This window comes from Nannospalax galili, unplaced genomic scaffold (genome assembly GCF_000622305.1).
Source record: "Nannospalax galili isolate Female #2095 unplaced genomic scaffold, S.galili_v1.0 scaffold206, whole genome shotgun sequence".
NCBI lineage: Eukaryota > Metazoa > Chordata > Mammalia > Rodentia > Spalacidae > Nannospalax > Nannospalax galili.
Genome location: NW_008358101.1, coordinates 2543892 through 2559585, shown reverse-complemented (window position 1 = coordinate 2559585; position 15694 = coordinate 2543892).

Sequence of the window (15694 nt, the reverse complement as noted above, 5' to 3'; positions counted from 1 at the left end):
TCCTAGTTTTAAAACAATAGCTTCTAATTTTCATTGTACCATATAATGTTTTCTGTGTGCTTCTCATGAACAGTCATTATTTTTGTTAAGGCACTTTCTATTTGTATTTTTTTTTGAATACTTTTATGAAAATGTGTTGAATTTTGTTAAATAGATTTACTACATCTCATGAGGTGATGATGTGATTTCTCTCCGTTATTATTTTTGTGTTATAATTACTGAACTATATATTCTGAGCCATTCTTGAATCCTTAGGATACAATTGACCACGTTGTGATTTATGATCCATTTAATGTGCATTTAAACTTGGGTTGCTAATGGTTTGGAAAGATTTCATCTTTATACATTAAGGATACTGGTCTTTAGGGATTTATGTTGTAGTATTCATATGTGTGTGCGTGTGGAATCTTTGACTGGTTTGCAATCACAATATTGTTGGTCTCAGAAAAAAATAGTATTTTTATATTCTTGATTTGGGGGAAGTTTTAAAATTGATATGAATTTGAGCCAGACATGTGGCACATGCCTTTAATCCCAGCACTTGGTAGACAGAGGCAGGCGGATCTCTGTGAGTTCAAGGCCAGCCTGGTCTACATAGTGACTTCCAGGACAGCTGGGGCTATAGGGAGACCCTGTCTCAAAAAGACCAAAAAATTGAAGTGAATTCATCATTAACTGATAGAATTTAACAATGAAGATATTTTGCTTCCAGTTTTCATTGCTGAGAAATCAGCAGCAACAAGCTAAATAACATTTCTCATTCCTAATCTCTTCACAGAGTCAAGTGATTTCATATATGTGGAAACAATTGTTTCCCCAATTACTGGTACCAGAGAAAATCTAATATATAAAAGAATGACATTTGGGTCTTATCATACCATAAGGTATTACTCAGCATTAAAGAGGAGGTAAATTCTACCTAGAATAGAGTGATAACATAAATTTGTCACACGAGGAAACATCCTACATGATTTTGAATATAAGTGGCTTTTAAAGAATTAAAATCATTGTCACAAGAAATATAATGGCATTTGCCAGGGGTTTGAAGGAAGTGGTAATGGGGAACTGTTGCTCATCTGGCAGAAAACTTCTTTGATGCTAAAGGAATGAAGTCAGCTTCTGAGATGATTCAGTGGGCAAAGAAATTTGCCAACAAGACTGACAGCCTGAATTTGATCTCAAGAATCCTCATGGCGAAAGGAAAGAACTGATTCCTGCAAGTTTTCTCTACCTCCAAAAATGTGCTCTGGCCTGCCCCGACTAATAAAGCTTCCTTAAAAATATGTTATTCATTATTTTTATTTTGTATGTATGAATGAACTGTCTGCGTGTGTGCAAGTGCAGCCATGTCAGAAGAAGGTGTAGAATCTCCTGGAACTGGAGATATGGATGGCTGCTAGCCACCATTTTGGTGCTGGAAATTAAACCCAGATTCTCTGCAAGAGCTGAGCCAGTGCTGCTTACTGCTGAACCATCTCTCCGCCTTAAAAGTTAACTTCTTATAAAAGTTTATTCCATTTTTTTCCCCCGTGGTTAAAGAACACTTACTGCTTTTACAGAGGACTGGAGTTTGGTTCCAGTACCCACAAGGTAGCTCACAACCACGTGTAACTACAGTTCCAGAAGATCATCACCCTCTTCTGGGAATGGAGAAATGGCACAGCAGTTAAGAGTACTTTATACTCTTGCAGAGGACCAATATCAAGTTTCCAGCATCCACACAGCGACTAACAGTCATTCATAAAGAGTTCCAAGGGCTCCTACATCCCCTCTGGTTTCCACATTTCATGGCATGGATGCACGTACATACACGCAGGAAAACACTCATATACATAAAATAAAAATAATAGATAGGGGGCTGGAGAGATGGCTTGGCGGTTAAGAGCACTGACTGCCCTTGCAGAGGACCCAGGTTCGATTCCCAGCACCCACACAATGGCTACAAACTGTCCTTAACTCCAGTTCTAGAGGAATCCTAAGCCCTCTTTTGACCTCTGCGGCACTGCACCACAGGGGTGCACTCACATATGCAGACAGTACACCCATACACATAAAATTTAAATAATAATAATGATAATAATAAGACAAAAATAAAACAGACAAAAAATAACTACAATAATAGAATATTAAAATAAAGTAAAATATAGAAGAAATAAATATAGTCATCTGCTCTGTAGTATAGTATCAACAGTAAAAAATATAATATTATACATGCTGAAGTATTAGGAAGATAGGTCTAGTCTTTAGTAATTTTATCCCAACACCATACACAAGCTCACAAAGAACTAAGAAAGGTTTTAGGAGATAGCTGTGCTTAATACCCTGATAAGTGAAGGTATTATGCTTGCATGCATATGTTCAGAGTTATCAAAAGAGATATCTCAAACAATTGCTGTTTTTGCATTAAATATATTTAAGTAAATCCTAAAAGGATAAAAATAGGAAAAAGATGGCCTTTAGAAAAAATCTCGCTCTTTGTTTTCTCCTTTTATCATTTTCATTTAGGCGGCCTTTGTATATTATAAACAATTTTTTAAAAAACATTTTAGCTAGAACAATATTCAACTTTCATAAACACAGCTGTGAGACTGTATGCACTGGGTCTCAATTTATAAACGGTTCAACTTCCCTCCTTCCAATAACAAATAAGTGCAAAATTGCCATGTTGTGGATGCTAAACATAATATGAAAAGAAATTGAAATATGTAAGTTAATAGCATGTGTTTTTGTTAAATACTGGAATGTTTCCTTTATTTGATCATTACTTCACAATTGATGCAAACAATGCATAAATCATCTTTTCATTTGTTTTAAATATCTTTCTTCTTTTAGCCTCTTAAAATGATTTAGATTTTACCTATTCAGTTTATTATTTTGTGAGTATACATGTGTGTGTGTGTGTGTGTGTGTGTGTGTGTGTACGCATACACTCATGCCCTTGCATGCTATGGGGCATATGTGGAGGTCATAGAACAAAACTTAGTCTTTTGTTACAACACACGGAGCCCAGGTCATCAGGGTCTTTCTGAAAACAGCCTCTATCGCAGAGCCACCTGCCCAGACTCTTAAAATAATTTTTTCATGCCTGAACTGTTTTAATTCACGGACCACTCACACACTGACTTCAGTTCATTTCACGTATTACATGTGCTATTTTTCTTGATTCTTTGAAATGTTTAAGCCACTTTATATTTGAATTAATCATTTGGGATTTTTTGTTGTTGTTGTTTTGTTTTGACACAGGGTCTCCCTGTAGCCCCAGATGTCCTGGAACTCATTATGTAGACCAGGACAGCTTTGAACTCACAGAGATCCGCCTGCCTCTGCCTCCCGAGTGCTGGGATTAAAGGCATGTACCACCATTGTGCATTTTACATAAAATATTTCTGTTAGAGTTATGTATGCATGGCATATACATATGATATTTAACCAAACTATTATTCAGTCTTAATGTATTCTTGCCATGACATCTTTGCCTCTTAGACTTCCTGATAGATAGAAGCCCAGTGAGGTTTACTTGTTCCTCAGTTCCTCAGTGCATGATCTAAGGGGAGACTGTAAATCAATAAAGGGTATTCAATGAATTGCACTATAATATTGAGACCTTGGTATGTTGATCTATTCTTGCTTGAACTTCTAAGCCTAGAAGATACAGCAGTAAGCATTTATAATGTTCACAGTACTAACAAGCCTCACACTTAGCATGAAAACAACTATGAACAGAGCATCCAGGGGGACAACGAGAATACTTGGAATTTTCTGATGTCAAGGAACCCCGATATTTCTTGAAACTTCAATGATGTGTATTCTTTGCAGTTAAGTTTTACTTTTTAAAATTGATTTTCTTTTCTATTTAATTTATTTCTTCTACTTTCACCTGAGAGTGAGTCTCCCCTTCCCAGAAGCCATAGGTTGCCAATTCTTCCTAAGGTAGGACTGGGGTTTCTTACTCCTTTCCACTGTCTGTGTTGGGATTTTGTCTGCCTTGAGCTTAGGCATGACTAGCACGTGTTGTCACCACTGCTGTGAGTTGATATGAGAAACTGATGAGCTATCTGGAAAACTTTGTTTCCTTTTGATCAACTCCTCTGGCTGTTACAATCTGCCCACACCTGCTTCTCTAACGATCTCTGAGCCTTGAGAGGCAGAAATTCAGTAGAGGTGTCCTATTCAAGGATAGCACTCTGCAGCTTCTCATTCTCTGCACATTGACCAGTTCTGTTTTTCTGTGTTAATGGAAATTTGCTGCATAAGGTAGCTTCTTCATTAATCTACAGGTACAACAAACAGTCATTGGGAGTCCTTCCATTTAACAGAATAAAGGTATTAACCACTCCCCTATTACATGTGATCTCTGTAGTCTCAAGTTCCTAGGCCAGATATCACTGTCAAATATGGTCCCTGTCCTGTGAAATCGATCTTAAATCCAACTAGAAAGTGGTTAGTTCTTCTATATTATTCATGCTCCCTTGCACTACTGGGCATACCTTGCCAGACAAATTATTGTCATAGCTTACAAGATTCACAGCTATGTAAGGTTGATGATTAATTTTTTTTTTCAGGTAGAATGCATCACACCTTCCAGCATTGTGAAAGTTAGCCAGGAAAGATGAGGCTTTGAAGTCAGCACCAGGCTGATATTTTAGTATTGTGTCCCTCACAGTCGAATGAGGTTTCTCTGATTTTTTTCTTTTTCTGTCTTTAGGCAGTAGTACCATAATTTTTGCCTTTATCTTTAATCCAGGAAAAATAACTCTTTTATTTTCAAACATTTGGCAGTTCATACACTATTGCTCCCAGAAATTCCTATGAATGCTTTCTCATGGTAGCCAAATCCGCATTTCTAAGAGTAATTTTAAAAGAGCACAGCACAAACCTACTACTTATTCCATGGAATTTCTCTAAACGCTTTGTAGAATATCTCTCATCCTTTTAAGCATTATTTTATTGAAAAAAGAAGTTTCCATGTGTTCCTTACTTATGAAGAAATAAAAAATAAAGTTTTGTGCATTACTTTGAGTTCAATCCCAGATTGCAAGTTTCTTCTTTATAATAGTGTATGAGAATGTATAAAAGTCCGACATTTAAGTATAAGGTGTGATGATTATATCTGTCAACTACATTTGTTAAGTTTATCCATATTTGTCAGATTTTAAATACTTTCTCCTATAAAGAGAATTGATATTAGACATGTTCAGATACCTACATTGCAATATTTGAAATATCTTTGTCCGTATTTAATATAGTTTGATAATCCTGAGTCAATAAAATTTTATTAAACTGAGAAAAGATAGGCTTATCAACAGTCAGTAAATGTGCTTGAATAAGACACTATACTCACTATGTATATTCAAATATATCATGCATGTATAGGCACATATATGTATCTATAAGTGTACATACAAGTACCTATATAGCAACAAATATTAGCCATGATAATGATACTGACATTAGTAAACTATGTTTGTAGGTATAATGCTTGTAAGCAAAATAGCTATGCATATAATTCTACCAGGGTAGAGCATATTTATGTATAGAAAAATGCAAACTTCTTTGGTCTGCTCTGATAAAATCCTGGCAGCCTAATGATTTATTTCCTAGTAATCTGGCTATTTTCCCATACAAATCTGTCTCAAATGTTCATATCATTTCTTAACAGAGTGGGCATGTTTCAGGATAGATCACAGTGTCTCCATTAACGCTGATAACTCTAGCCATAACTTGAAGCTATGACCTTTAAATGTATGACCTTAATGCCTGATGATACTTTTAAACAGTGACTTATTTTAACTTTCAGTCCAGGGTAGTGAATCATCATGTGGAATATATGAATGAAGTTTTTGAAAGCAATCACTTTCTTTCAATTATAAATCTAATAAAAATCATATCAGGAACTTCTTTCTTACTTACAGGGTCATCTTCCAGAAGATTAGAAACCCAACCAGGGGAATCTATTTTAACTATATTCACAAGAAAGCATGATGAGAAATTTGGGGAGGAAGGTGCTATCTTTCTGAGTAGAATCAGATGTGAACAATGTACTTTGCAGAAAAGCAGACTTTATAATTTTTAAGGACATTAATAAGTCTGTTTCAACAGAATCTAAGTAGGATATAGTACACTGGAATAATGTGGATCTCCTGACTTTAGACGTGTTAGTTATGAATGACACAACATTTTGCATTTTCTAAAAGTTAAACAATAAAAGTACATATTCTATAGGTTTATTGAAAGTTTTGAGTACTTTGAAATATATAAAGCAATTTGAATATGTCTGGTAAAGGACATATCGCATGGTTCTAATCATGAAATTCATTAAATTCAATAATAGATCAGCTGATGAAAATGATCATTATAATCTTAAATCTTCTTTCTTAAATACTTGTCCTTATTTTACTGTCTGTATAATAATACTTCATGTGGGGTCAATAACTGCATAATCAACTCTAAAATATCACATCATATTTACAGTCCTTTTTGGCATTTTAGACATTTCTCTGATAAGTATTTGTATGCATGTTTAACATATGAAGAGGAGTACTTAACTATGAAAAATGGTACTGATAGCACAACCCTTGATGGTATAATATATATAATCCAATGTTTGGAGTGGCAGATACAAAATGATCCCTGGTTCCACTGTCCAGCCATTTGGCTACTTGGTTAACTACAGACCAAGAAAAGGAGGGAGGGAGGGAGGGAGGGAGGGAGGAAGGGAGGAAAGAAGGGAAGAAAAAAAATCCTGACTCCTGGCTGTGGTGTCAGGCAAGTTCCTTATGTTATTCTCTCTCAAGCTCCATTTCCCTATTTGCGTATATTGTAAAAAAGAGACCATATATAGGAGAGAGAGAGAGAGAGAGAGAGAGAGAGAGAGAGAGAGAGAGAGAGAGAGAGAGATTGGGTGGATCAAGAACAACACCCAAAGTTTCCACCAATCAAGCACACATACACATGAATATGCACAAGCATACAAAGTAAAAAGGTAAACTGGTGACAAACTATAAAATGTACACCTATATTAAAGTCTGCATGGTTGGAGGAGGGACCCAGTAGGCATTATCCTGATGTTGAGCTATTTGCTAGCAATAGATTTAGGGAGAGAGAAAACTATTACCTTCAGTTGTGAACCCACTGATGACAACCACCAGCCCCCAGTAGATAGTTCCAATCCAATGATCACAGAAAGAGCCCTGGTTTAACTAAATGAGTCACAAAACAAAACTAATTGTCATGATTCAGGGAAAGGGACTGGTAGAGATAAGGAGTTGACAGATATGCAAAGGAGATAAGAGAGGGTTTGGGGAAGAAAGTAATCAACATATATTGTGTATGTGTATGAAATTGTCAAATAATAAAAAACGGAAAAAGAATTCTAAGAAAATACAAAACCAAGGAAACTAGCATAATTTTTCTATAAAGTAGAAATGAAATGTTCAATTTTTTATGAAAAATAAATAAATTAGATTGCTTTAACAATTAAAATAAAACTGAAATTTATAAAAATATACCAATTTCCTGGAGCCAGCAGCTTGCCTGGATAAATCTGGCTGCTGCACCCACCCCACATTGACTCCCCCAGCCTCATTCACCTTCCCAACTCCCCCACCTGATCTCTCCTCCTAGCAGGGGTACTGGCTTAATTCCAATGTCTTGGCACCTGAGACCTCTGTACTGACCTCTTGGCCCAAAAGCTCCACTGCTTCCTAATCCTTTGCATCCAGACCAAACCAATTTTTCCCTCTCGTACCTACCTCCCTTCTCATCTCTGGGCTACCAAGCCCCACAACTTCTTTGAGCTAGCAGCTTGCCAGGGTATGGCTGCATCCACAGCGCCTTGACTCCCCCAGCCTCATTCAACTTCCCAGCTCCCCCACCTCATCTCTCCTCCTAACAGGGGCACTGACCAATCTCTTGTTGAGACACCTTAGACCTGTGGACTGACCTCTTAGCCCAGAATCCCCACTGCTTCCTGATCCTTTGTGTCCACACAAACCCAGTTCCTCCCGGCAGTCTGCAGGATCCCTTGGGGCTATTCTCACCCCCCACCTCCCTTTGCACCCCTGGGGCCATCATCTTTCCTGGGCCCTGCTCCCATTCTAGATCAGCCCTCAAATTCCTGAAGCCAGCATCTTTCCTGGAGGGATCCAGGCCTAAAGAGAAAGCCTGAGAGCATCTGTTCCTCATGTGACTTGGGCCTCTGTGGGCACTCCTGAGCAGCAACATGAGAGCAATTTGGCCACTCCAATATAAAAGCAAAACAGAGAATCTTAAGCCTAGAAAGATCAGCTTTCCATGCCCAACAAGTAAAACACAAAGGCACCTAAAGTTTACAAAAAGAAGCACACCTAAATTCAACAAAGGAAGGCTTCAGTCTCACACAAGAACCAGAATCTACAAAAGAAATCCACATGTCAAATTGGAAAAATAGTAACATGAAAGATCAAAATAATATATCCCCACCAAGTACCATCAGTCTTCTAGAGGAGTACAGTTAGAACCCCCTAGAGATAACACAGGACATGGAACTCAAAAGAACAATTAAAATCATGATAAAAAAATTCACTGAATTTAAAGAACACACAAAGAAAAAAATAAAAGAACGAAAAGAAGATAGGAATAAACTTCTGAATGAATTCAGAAACGAGTTAGAAATATTGAAGAATGCTCAGGTTGAAATGAAGAAGGAAGTGAAACACTCCTTTAGAAATTAGAAATGCCAATTGGAAATGACAGGAGAAAATCTCACCAATATGATGAATGAAATGGAAACAGAATATCAAGACTGTAAGATAAAGTGGATGAATTAGAACACTCAAGCAAAGATTATGAAAAATTTAAGAAAACACAAGAATGGAATATGCAGGAAGTGTGTTGACACCATAAAAAGACCAAACTTAAGAACCATAGGCATACAGGAAGGAGGAGAATCTCAGGATAATGGTATGGACCAGATCTTCAACAGGACTGTAGAAGAAAGTTTCCAAAAATTAAAGAAAGACATGTCCATATAAATACAAGAAGTATATAGAACACCAAAAACAGAGGACCTGAAAAGAATCTCTCCATGGCATATCATAGTACAAATACTAAAGGTACAGAACAAAGGCAGTACTGAAAGCTGCAAAACAAAAACAAGTCACAAATAAAGGAAAACCCATCAGAATCACAGCTGACTTTTTAGTGCAATCTATGAAAGCCAGATTAGCCTGGACCAAAGTATTCCCAGTTCTAAATGACCGCAGATGCCAACCGAGATTACTTTATCCAGCCAAAATGTCTATTATAGTCAAGGGTGACAGAAAAATCTTCCATGACATACATAGGCTGAAAAAATTCACATCCACAAAAAACAGCCCTTCAGAGATTTCGTGAAGCAATACAAAGAATTGAGGAAAGAAAGACTATACCCAAGAGGTTACAGAAAGAAAATTAATGAAGGTGAAACTATGGAAATGCACAGCTACAACAAGAATGTGAACAGAAATAAAAATGACAGGAAACAATACACATCTTTCATTAATAACTTTAAATACCAATTGACTGAACTCCCCAGTGAAAAGACAAAAGCTAGGTGAATGGATTAAGAAACAAAACTCATCTTTTTGTTGTCTGCAAGAAACTCATCCCACTTTCAAGGACAGGTGCTACCTTAAGGTGAAAGGATGGAGAAAAATATACCAAACAAATGGGACTAAGAAAAAAGCAAGCATTGCAATTCTAATATCTGACAAAATACACTTTAAAAACTAATCAGAAGAGATAAAGTGGGCCACTTCATTCTGATAAAAGAAAAAGTTGACCAAGAAGATATTATAATCATGAACATACATTCACCAAGTCTGGTGCATGCAACTTCATAAAATCAGTACTACAGGACTTTAAGACCCAGATTATTCCCAGCTCATTAATCGTAGGGGCTTTCAATACCCCATTGTATCCATTAGATAGGTCAACAGGACAGAGAATTAACAGAGACACATATGAATTAAACAATACCATACATCAAATGGGCTTAACAGGCATCTATGAATATTCCACCCAAGCACAAAAGAATATACTTTCTATTCAGTGCCCATGAAACTCTCTCCAAAATCAGGCAAATACTGGGGCACAAAACAAACCTCAACAAATACAAAAGGATTGAAATAATTCCTTGTATTCTATCAGACTACAATGCAATAAAGCCTAAAATCAACCCCTGAAGAAACCATAGTAACCACATGAAAATATGCAGATTAAACAACATACTTCTGAATGATGAATGGGTCAAAAGAAAAATTAAAAAAGAAGTAAAAATATTCCTAGAACGAAATGAAAAGAACAATACAATGCAACAAAATCTCTGGGACATTTTGAAAGCAGTCCTTAGAGGGAAGTTTATATCTCTAAGTGCCTACATTAAAAAATCAGAAAGAACACAAATAAAAGACTTAATATTGCAACTCAAGACACATGACAAGCAACAGCAAATGAAGCCCGAAACCAGCAGACAAGAAGAAATAACAAAAATCAGAGCAGAAATTAATGAAATAGAAACAGAGAAAACAATACAATGAATTAATGAATACAAGAGCTGGTCTTTGAGGAGATAACAAGTTGACAGACTCCTAGCCCAGTTAACCAGAAGAAAGAGAACCTCCAAATCAACAAAATAAGAGATGAAAGGGGAAACATCGCAACAGACACCAAAAAGATCCATAACATTACAAAGTAATACTTTAAAAACCTATACACTACTAAATTTGCAAACCTAAAAGATATGGAAAAGTATCTAAAGGCATGGGAACCACCAAAACTAAACCAAGAAATCAACAGCTTAAAGAGACCCATACACATAAGGAAATTGAAACAGTAATACAAACCTCCTGGTTAAAATAGCTCAAGACCAGATGGATTTATAGTAGAATTATACCAGACATTTAAAGAAGATCTACATCCACTACTACTTAATTTACTCAAAATGATAGAAATGGAGGGAGACCTTCCAAATTCTTTCTATGAAGCCGGAATCATGCTTATACCAAAGCCATGTAAAGATACAACCAAAAAAAGGAAACTATAGACCCATATCCTTGATGAACCTAGATGCAAAAATTCTAAACAAAATACTCGCAAACCGCATACAGACACACATCAAAAAGATCATCCACCATGATCAAATCATGCAGAGATGGAGGGATGGTTCAATATATGTAAGTCAATAAACATCATAACTCATATAAATGGACTCAAAGAAAAGAACCACATGGTCATCTCAATAGATGCAGAGAAGGCCTTTGACAAAATACAAAATATATTTATGTTCAAAGTCCTAGAGGGAATTGAACTGGAGGGACCATACCTCAGAATAATTAAAGCCATATACAACAAACCTGCAGGCAATATCATTCTAAATGGAGAAAAATTGAAAGCATTCCCATTAAAATCAAGAACCAGGCAAGGCTGTCCCCTATCTCCACTCCTTTTTAATGTAGTGCTTGATAGTCCTGCAAGATCAATAAGACAAGAAGAGAAAATTAAAGGAGTAAATATTGGAAGAGATCAAATTATCCCTTTTGCAGATGGTATGCTGTTACACACAAAAACAAAAATTCCACCAGAAAACTCCTTGAAATTAACATGTTCAGTAATGTGGCAGGTTACAAAATTAATCTACAAATGTCTGTAGCCTTTTTATTTACCAATAACAAGCAATCATAGAAAAAGTGTATGGAAACACTCCCCTTCACAATAGCTGCAAAAAAATAAAATACTTTGGAATAAACCTGACCAAATATATTAAAACCTCTACAAGGAAAATTTTAAATCTTTAAAGAAAAATATTGAGGAAGACCTCAGAAGATCAAAAGATCTCTCATGATCATGGATTGGAAGAATTAATATTGTGAAAACGACCATCCTACTAAAAGCCATTTATATATTCAATGCAATGCCAATCAAAATTCCCGTGACATTCTTCATAGCGTTGGAAAAAAATATCCTAAGATTCATATGGAAGCACAAAATACCTCAGATAGCCAAAGCAACCCTGAGCACTAAGAGCGAAGCTGGGGGGATTACTATATGAGACTTTAAATTGTATTACAGAGCTATAGTCATAAAAACAACATGATATTGGCACAAAAAATAGACCCATAGATCAATTAAACAAAATTGAACTCAAATATGAATACATTCAATTTCAACCACCTGATATTTGACAAAGGGGCAAAGGACAGTCACTGAAGGAAAGACAGTATCTTCAGCAAATGGTGCTGGCAAAACTGGGTCTCCACCTGTAGAAGAATGAAACTAAACCCCTTTCTTTCACCTTGCACAAAAGTCAACTCCAAAAACATAGAAGACCTCAATATGAAGCCTTAAACCCTGAAACTGTTAAAAGAAAGGATTTTATAAAGTGGACATCAATTGCTCAGGAAACAAGGTAAAGAATCAGCAAATGGGACCTCATTAAACTAAAAAGCTTCCATACTATGAAATAAGAATCCAAGAAAGTGAAGAGAAAACCCACAGAATGTGAAAAAATCTTCACCAGTGACACATCTGACAGAGATTTAACGTCCAGTATATATAACAAACTTAAAAAACAAAGAATCAAGAAAGGAAGCACCCCAATTAAAATATGGGCCAAGGAGCTGAACAGAGAGTTCTCAAAAGAAGAAATAAGATGACTAAGAAGCATCTTAAAAGGTGCTCAACATCATTAGTAATTAGAGAAATGTAAATTAAAACCACTCTAAGATTTCATCTTTCCCCAGACAGGCTGGCTACTATCAAGAGAACAAATGATACCAAATGTTGGAGAGAATGTGGGGAAAGGGGAACACTCATCCACTGCTGGTGGGGCTGCAAACTTGTTCAACCCCTATGGAAAGCAGTGTGGAGATCTCTTAAAAAACTAAAAATGAATCTACAATTTGACCCAGTTATACCTCCCCTTTGCATATACCTAAAGAACTCATCCTGTTGCAGAGACACTTATACATCCATGTTTGTTGCTTCTCTTTTCACAATAGCTAAGAGATGGAAGAAACCTAAGTGTCCCTCAACTGATGAGTGGATAATGAAAATGTGGTTCATTTATATGATGGAGTTTTACTCAGCAGTAAAGAAAGATGAAATCATGAAATTTTCAGTTATTTGGAAGAAACTAGAAAGTGTTATTTTGTGAAGTAACACAGACTCAGAAAAACAAACGGTGTATATTCTCCCTCATATGTGGGTCCTAGCACCAAATTTTGATAAGTGAGTATGCATCCAGAAATAAATACAGGAACCAAGATAATGAAAAGGAACCTGGATGGTAAAGGAAAAGAAATAATCTGAAAGAGAACAGTAGGAAACAGGCATTAATAAGGGTGATATGGATAAAATGGGGTTATTTTAAGGGGAGGGTTATACAAGGAACCTTGGGGATAAAGGGAAACAAGGAGCTCAAGAAAGGTGGGACCATAGGAGAAGGGTATTATTAAGGGAGAAATGGGAAACATGGGGGCACTTTAAATGGGGAAACCATGGTTGAAGGGTTAGACAATGTGAGAGATAAATAACGGCTAGCTAGTTGTAAAGAACCAGATGGAACAATATTAATTGAACAACCTACTGACAAATTACACATACAGCTAGCTCAAGGAATATAATACATGTGGCTAGGCAAGGTTTATCTGGAAATGTTTCGTCTTTGCCCAAGCTTTGTCTACATAGCACATGGTAATTAAAAGTACCAGACTGGTGGAACTAACCTTCTTATATGTCTAACACTCATACTTTGAGGCCTATACTAATTTGATCAGAGGGACATAAAGTACAGTTTTTGCTCCCTGCCCTCCTATGTCAACAAAGCTCCAGGGGACTATGAGTGTATCTCAAAATATCCTGTAACTGTGGTGTGTCACCAGTCCTTTTGATCTTGGAGGCTGTGGACACCCCAACAAATGGACTTGAACCACTGTCCAGTCTACAAAGAGGAGAATTAACACAGAAGAAACATTTCCTCCATGTTTCCAAGTGAAGCCAGCCATGGTTGATCATTACATTTGCCTTATTGTCACATAGATGGAACTGGTAAAAGAAAGGAGCCAGGGGCTCCTGCCAAGCCCATGTGACTCCTGAGGAACAGATCCTCAAATGACATTAAGAATAAAAATAAATTGGTCTATCTGGGCCACCTCTATGGTCTTAAACACCCAAAAGGAAAGTATAACCAAGGATTAAAGGGATCAATATAAGTCTTTAAAAGTCCATGTGTATAGCTAAAACTTCATAACAAGAAACACTGCCAGATAGGAAATACCTTCCTTTGAATTGATGGTCAGGGTGGCCTAAGAGAACTGGGAAAATGAGCAGCAGACCCCAATCTAAAGAAATATTGGCAACTGATTGCTGCTACATGAGGAAGTGCTGATCTTCTTAAAACAAGGAACTCTAGATAGGCTGACTAGATGCAGCAGATGGACAAGCACTGGAGAACAAGTTAGGGCACTGACAACACAGTGGACAGTAACGGGGATTACAGATTGTATGGGCTCCAGTGGTGGGGCGGGAGACTATGGGAGAGTGCCATTTGGGATGTGTGTATATAGATGAATAAGACTGGGATGTTCTGTGTGAAATACACACAAAAAATCAACAAATATGTGTAATATTTGAAGAAGAAGCATAAAAATTTTCTCCTGTTTATGAGTAGAGGTGAAACACATTACCATTGAAATATACCCAATGATTTTATAACCATGCTCAGGAGTATCTCAGAAAGTAACTGATTATTACTGTGACTAGTAATAATCAGATACACAAAGATTAGAGATGCATGTGCAAACATCTAAGTGTTAGTAGTATTCAAAATGAGTTTCTCTGTATGAAACAGTATGTTTTAAAAAGGAAATGGAGATCTTTTTTAAAGGTTAAAATCTCATGCAATTTAATGACTTATAGTGTTTATACTGAGTTCAATATTGTATGACTGTATTAATTCAACTGTGAACCTAAAAATGTACAGCCAATTTTGAAAGAGATGCATCTTAGCTCATGAAATTGTTATTGAATAGGTTAATGTTGTAATGAAATGCTTTTTCTAATCATGTGTTATTAAATAAATAATTTTTAAAGAGCAAAATAAAATAAAAAGTTGTATTATGTAAAAAATACATCAAAACTCAATTATATTTGCGTATATTAGTACCTTAAATACATTAGGCAAATAACAAAGAAACAAAAATGCCTAGTAAATATAGACTTTTTCTCTGTTGGTAAGAGGAGTTTGCCAACTGGAAAGTGCTAGTGGTTACCACTTCCCTGTAACATTAAAAAAAATTAAGCTAATTAGAATAATTAGATACAAAGGACTGTAAACATAATGTGTTAATTTAGAGTGTGATTATGCAACAGGTGTTGACCCCTCATGAAGTATTAATATATAAGTCATAAAATTAGGGAAAGCCTGCACTACTATCCTCAGGCCTCTTGGGGTAAGTCTATAGCGCAGCTCTCCGCACCAGGATTCCCTAAGCCTCATTCACCATTCCATCCCCCACCCTCCCCGCCCGCCGTTCTATACTCTAGTTTGGACCCTGTGCCATTCCTAGTCTTGGGGCCCCAGACACCTGGGGAACCAATACTGTTTCCTGATCCTTCTCACCCAGAGCAACTCAGGCCCTTTCTTGGGCTCCAGGAGCACCGCTTCTGGTCCTGACCC